Below are 6146 nucleotides of genomic sequence, written 5' to 3' on the forward strand. Positions count from 1 at the left end.
TCAATACTATGCCCTTGGACATTAGAGTGGTACATGCACCGTACAGTAGGATCAAAACCTTTTGCATATGGCTCCGGAGTATAGCCGCGGAGCGGCTCAATCAGGCCAGAATGTTTTAACTTTTCAAACAAGTTTGTGTAGGATTCTCCGATTGGCGTGAAATTATCTTTTTGCCTTTGTTTCCCTCCATGCCTATGTTTTTTAGGGTTATAGGTGCCTCAAAATGCTGTGAAGGCGCGCGAGAATTTTGGGATGCCGGTGCTCGCCCTAGGGAGTAACCCAGTGGTTGGACAGATGGCTGGACGTTGTTCGGAGGATAATACTGGGGTGAATTATGTGGAGCTCGGGGATATTCGTGGGGTCGGTATTGAGGCTGAAAGCGTTTAGCAGGAATGCCCACTGGATCCTGTTATTGGCGGGGCTCAGCAACATCTTTTCTATCAATGGGAGGACTGTCCAGAGCAACTTGTTCGTTCCATCTGAACCAAAACTCCCCAAAACCTTCCTTGGGTTTCTTTTCCATCTGAGATAGGGAGGAGCGGTCTGGGATAATGTCTACGTTGTACTGATAGTGCCGAACAAAATCTCGAGCCAGGTCACCCCATGCATGCCACTTACTAGCGTCTTGGCGGGTGTACCACTCCAGAGCTGCCCCATTCAGACTCTGACTGAAATACGCCATCAATAATTCATCTTTCCCGCAAACACTTCTCATTTCACTGCAATAACCCCTCAGATGGGCTACTGGATCTCCACGCCCATCATATAAATTAAGCTTTGGCATTTTAGACCCTTTCTGCTTTCTGCATATCTCATCTTGCTCCACTGTCTTAGCAGGCTTTGCAGTCTCACCGGGAGGTTCAAAATGAGGAGCGTAAGAGTATGGACCCGAGACCTTGAAAATTAGTTTTGGAGCATAGTGTTAGACATCGGGGACTTTGAACACAGTCTCGCTAGAGGATCGAGGAAGAATAGCTGGTGGAGGAGCTACAAAAACATGAGTGGTCAAAGGAGCGGGATATGATGTGCTTTTGAGGGGTGGAGTGTGAAAAGGTTGTGGGGAGATCAGCACCAGTGGGAACCTGGGCTTGTGATGGTGGTGGGATAGTTGCAGGGTTTTCAGTGTAGTTATTGGGGAATGAAGGTGGAGGATGCCCCCTGATCCAAGACTGATACATTTCTGCCATCTGCTGCTTCAACCTTTGGACATCCTCTTTCAATCCAGACTCCGACTCAAAAATCTCCTTAGACGGATTAATAAAACCCATGTCCAAGTCTTTGCTAGCCATGGCTACCTTGCTCATTGACCTTGTGTTGTATGGATGAGTTACCTTAAGAACCACAAACCAACCACCCTTCTGCTTAATGAAGATAACAAAAAGGAACAAAATGAGGTCATCACGTTAGCGTTAGGGCATTTTTCAGCTAAAATATCACATTGCGTGCAATGCACCTAGCAACAATTAACGGTTCAAGAATGACTTCGAGGGTCACAAGGTCACTTGGCATCATCCCAATTTGTTCATTTCAACCTTCTCTTTTCTTTGCTTTTCTAGCATTTGCTCGCTCATTTTCCATCCTCTTATTTTCTTTTTTTATCGCTCTTTTCTTTCCTCTCATTTCTCACATCCCATAATTTCATTCTCTTTTTTTTCCAAAAACAATTCGATTGAATCCTATGTAGGTTGCCTACGTATCATGACACCGCATGAATCAGATCTTTGCGTAGTTCGGGAAGATCGGGAATAAAGTAAACAAACTAACGTTCTCTTTTTTTTACCTTAATGACTATTCTGATGAGAAAAGAGAAATAAAAGAAGCAAATCCTTTTTTTTTTAATTTTCTAGACTTAATGTTAAGCTTAAACGAGCATATACCTTTTCTTTTTTGAAACAGATACTCTATGAGAAATTATTAAGGAAAAAAAATCATAAAAAAAACAAATATTTCTTGATTTCTTTTATAGGAAGGAAACCTAAAGAATAAACTAAAGAAAAATATTTAGAATTTTCATTTGATATCCTAAAGAAAAGTTTCGAAAGGAGAAATGAGACAAGAAAGAAAAAAATATATTTTTGGATTTTGATTTTTGATTACCTAAGGGAGGAACGCTAAGGATAAACAAAAGACAAAGTATGTTTTTTCTCTTCTATATATAATGTCCTAAAGTTCTAGTGAAAATAAAAAGAATATTTTTGATGTTTTTTAATTAATTTCCCAAAGAAGAACCTAAAAAGAAAATCTTTTTTTTATTTATTTTTGGAATTAATATCTTAAGAAAACTTCTAAAGAGGTATCAAAAGAAAATTCTTTTTATTGTTTGAATTTTTAGTCTTAATATACTAAAGGAAATATAAAAGCAATTGATTTTTTGAGTTCTAGATATTAATTTCCTAAAGGAAAACCACCTCAAAAGATTTTTTTTTTTTAATTTCTAGAATTAGTATTCTTAAGAAAACTTCTAACGGAAATATAAAAACGCGAAATCTCTTTTTATTTTTTGAATTTTTGATTTATAACACATTTTTTCAAATACAGAATAGGAATTACAATCTATGAAAGACTCTAATTACTGTACAAAACTAGAAGGTGAAAGACGACACAAAAAGAAAAACAGACTCAAAACTTAAAAAAAAAATAATCTCCTTAAGCAACTCCTGAATGAGCGATCCTGACTGGATGGTCCTGGGGCATCTGACATGCTCAAACTCCGGTAAGTAGATCCACACCTGTATGAGAAAATTAAGACCACATAAAGTTAAAGACTTAAAACACTATGTGAGACAATAAAACTTTCTATCGGACACATGCAAGATATGATTGAGGCTATTTTTGAAAAATGGCTTATGTGGCCAAAAGGTGGCTAGAAGTGCAAGATTTGGCTAAGACCCCGCTAAGCCAAGAACCTAAGACTCACTAGGAAGACCGGGCCTATGTGGGTTGCCTACGTATCCCGCCACGAAAGACGAGAATCAGGTATGCGTAGTTCGGGCAGATTGGATACGGTCGAGAATTAAAAAAAAAACTAATTTAGAGAAAATATATTTTTTGTCTTTTTTTTTGAAAAATAATGGGAAAGTGCAAAATCTTTTTGGATTTTTCAATTTTTTTGTCTTTTTTTTTGTCTGTTTCATAAAAAAAATGTGAAAGAAAAACATAACTGGGCCCTACTTGCTTTATTTTCACACTTCACCCTCTTTTCTTTCTCATTTACCCTCAACCATCATTGGTCCGCCAAATGACCCTTACCCTTGAAGAAATGCAACATGTAGCACATAGGATGCATCAGGATGGTCTTTTATTTTTGGGTACACCTGTCCTAGACGGACCCAACCCCTGTGTTGAGTCCGCTAAGTGAAATGCACGTGATGCAAACCAACGTTCCTACTAGGGATCCGGCATTAGGTTAAGTTATTCTAAGTTTAAACCTGGGGTTGTGTTCTAGACCTGGCTCACCCGAGCGGACAGCTCGAGCCGAGGTGGGGGCAACTTACCGGGAGCACGAAAGTCTACCCGGCCTTGTTATTGACCCAAGCCCCGTTCTAATTGGTATGACTTCTAACAGAAAGTGGGCCACGCGTACGTGTGCACCATATTTAGAAGACTCAGAAGGGTGGCGTAAGAAGGCATTTTAATATAACTCAAATAATATCGAAATGGTAAATAAACAACAATTAGCACATTAGGTTCACAAAATACAGTAATATTAACAATAAATAAAGCCAAGTAAAAATTATATTAAAAAGCTCGAATTCTTGAACCCTGAACCAGAGATTCTGGGTTCGCATCCCCAGCAGAGACGCCAGAGCTGTCACACCTCATTTTTCTACCCGAAAGGGTATAGGGGAGTTTTTCCAATTAAAGTGACAATAATCGAAACGGGATTATTTATTCAAATTCAGAGTCGCCACTTGGGATAATTATGGTGTCTCAAGTCACCGGTTTAAAATCCCGAATCGAGGAAGTTTGACTCTGTTTTACAGTCTGCGAAACACAGAAATCCGGGTAAGGAATTCTGTTAACCCGGGAGAAGGTGTTAGGCATTTCCGAGTTCCGTGGTTTTAGCACGATCGCTTTAATCATACTTGGCTTACTTAAATTGTCTAATTACTTATTTTTTAAACCTATGTGCATTTATCTCTTTTAATTAGGAAATTATCTTATAACGAGTCACGCGACCGTGTACTCATTTTGTTTGGTGCGTCAAAAATCATGTCACGCGTACGTGTCCACAATTAATAACACTTTATTATTATTAAGAAACTTTAGTCGAAGTTGCGCGAACGCATACTACAATTTTGTTTTTAAGATCGTAATTATGTCACGCGAACGTGTACACAACCACGATGGTATATTAAACGTGCCTATACAAGCTACGAATATTCATTTAGAAACCATAATTATGTCACACAAACATGTACATAATCACGGTAATAAATTCAAAACGCGCCTAAAGCAAACTACGAATATTCGTGGTTTTTAACGGCCTAAGTATGCTCCTAACAATCGAATTACTAAATTAGAACCAAACAAAATGGCCATTAAGTCCAATCCACAATATAAAAGCAGAGGCCAAATCTGATTTATAAGAAAATTATCCCCATGTCATCGGGCTATTCACACTCAATTTGCTATCAATTACAAAGAGGAGCTATCACACAAACAGAATCTCAATGGCATTGAACCCCTAATAACAAACAGACTATTCAACATAAAATGGCCAATACTACCAACATTCAGAACAAATGAAGCTCCATATTGGTCGTGTATCAAATGCCAAAAACATGAAACAAGTTGATTTCGATCATCAAAGCTTAAGACAAGCTAATTTATCCTTCTTTATAAAAACACGAACGTCATTATACAGCAAATCTCGTGCAGACTGTAGCTTTTACACACACCCCAATAGGATTCAAGAGAGAACGACAACAAAAGGACCCAAATATTAGCACTAGATTGCAATGCAAAGATAGAAACTGCAGTAGTAGAAATAATTGAGAATCAATTCAGCATCCATTGTATGCACAAGCTTGAACAAAAATAGCAAAATCGTAGCTTAAAAAAAGGAATATTTACCTCGTTATCATCAGTGACCTTGAGAACCGATTTACCATCAGAATGTTTGAAATTTCTTTCGATTAAATCTATTTGGAAACGATTACAAGCAGAAGAAGATTCGGCGACACACTTGAGAAGAAAACAGTTGCAGAAATCCGAGCTCCAACAAGAACGGCGACCGGAACCTCAATTGGAATCGACGGACTGAACTTTACTGGAAAACCATATTAATTAATGAAATCCCCATGAAATATGGAAATCCTCATTTATTTCTATATTTGTTTTCTGTTTTTGAAGGGTTTTTGTTTCCAAATCCAGAATTCAAGTTTTGAATCCAGAAGTTTGTTTCGACCCTCTTTGGCAGTGAGTGAAGGCGAGTCTTGGACTGAAAATTGCCGAAAAATATACAAGTTACCAGAAATATTGGATCCAACCGGATTTGATTTGGGATTGGAGTTCAGGTGATGTCCATGGCTGGTTTAAGGTTTTTGGAGCTGATTTCGACTGCAAATTTAGGCTATTTTTTGACTGGTTCCTCGGCTGGATTCCAGCTGGTTTCGAGGGAGGTTGGGGTGGTGTGAGGCTTTAGGTTGCTGGGTTTTGGGTGGGATCGTTGCTGATGATTTTTGGGTTGTGTATTGTGTGCTGAAGATAATGAAGTTCAGGTGGGTCGTGTGTGTTGTGTTGAATGGCTGAAGCTTCAGAATGTTAGAGATGATAGCCTCGGGTCTTTTTTTATCAGAAACGGCTGCCTTTCTTTGTCTAGGTCTAGGGTTGTTAGGTTTGGGCTTTTGGGTTAATGTGCTAAGATGACTTTTGGGTTTTGGGTTGGGTCTATGTATTATTGGATTGAAATTGAGCTAAAACTTAAAATTCATAAAATATAGACCCAAATCCAATTCTTCTTGTACAATAGTATAAAACAGCTATAAAAATGTAAAATCACTCCTAATTAATTGAAATAAACTATTAAAGATAAACCTAAAATGAAATTGTTTTTGGTATTTTTCAAGATTATGTAAAAATAAAAACTCTAGTAAAATAGTATGACTACAAAACATTAATGAAACTAATTTTTTTTTTGTAAT

General features: G+C 37.8%; 1 long non-coding RNA gene across 1 annotated transcript; it reads right to left on the reverse strand.

Annotated features, from left to right (window-relative positions):
* Window positions 4556–5823, reverse strand: LOC109231718. Its single transcript, XR_002068824.1, has 2 exons — window positions 5077–5823; window positions 4556–4976 (listed from the first exon to the last, which is right to left on the reverse strand). It is a non-coding gene; the product is annotated as an uncharacterized LOC109231718 (long non-coding RNA).

The sequence above is a fragment of the Nicotiana attenuata genome, chromosome 1 (genome assembly GCF_001879085.1).
Source record: "Nicotiana attenuata strain UT chromosome 1, NIATTr2, whole genome shotgun sequence".
NCBI lineage: Eukaryota > Viridiplantae > Streptophyta > Magnoliopsida > Solanales > Solanaceae > Nicotiana > Nicotiana attenuata.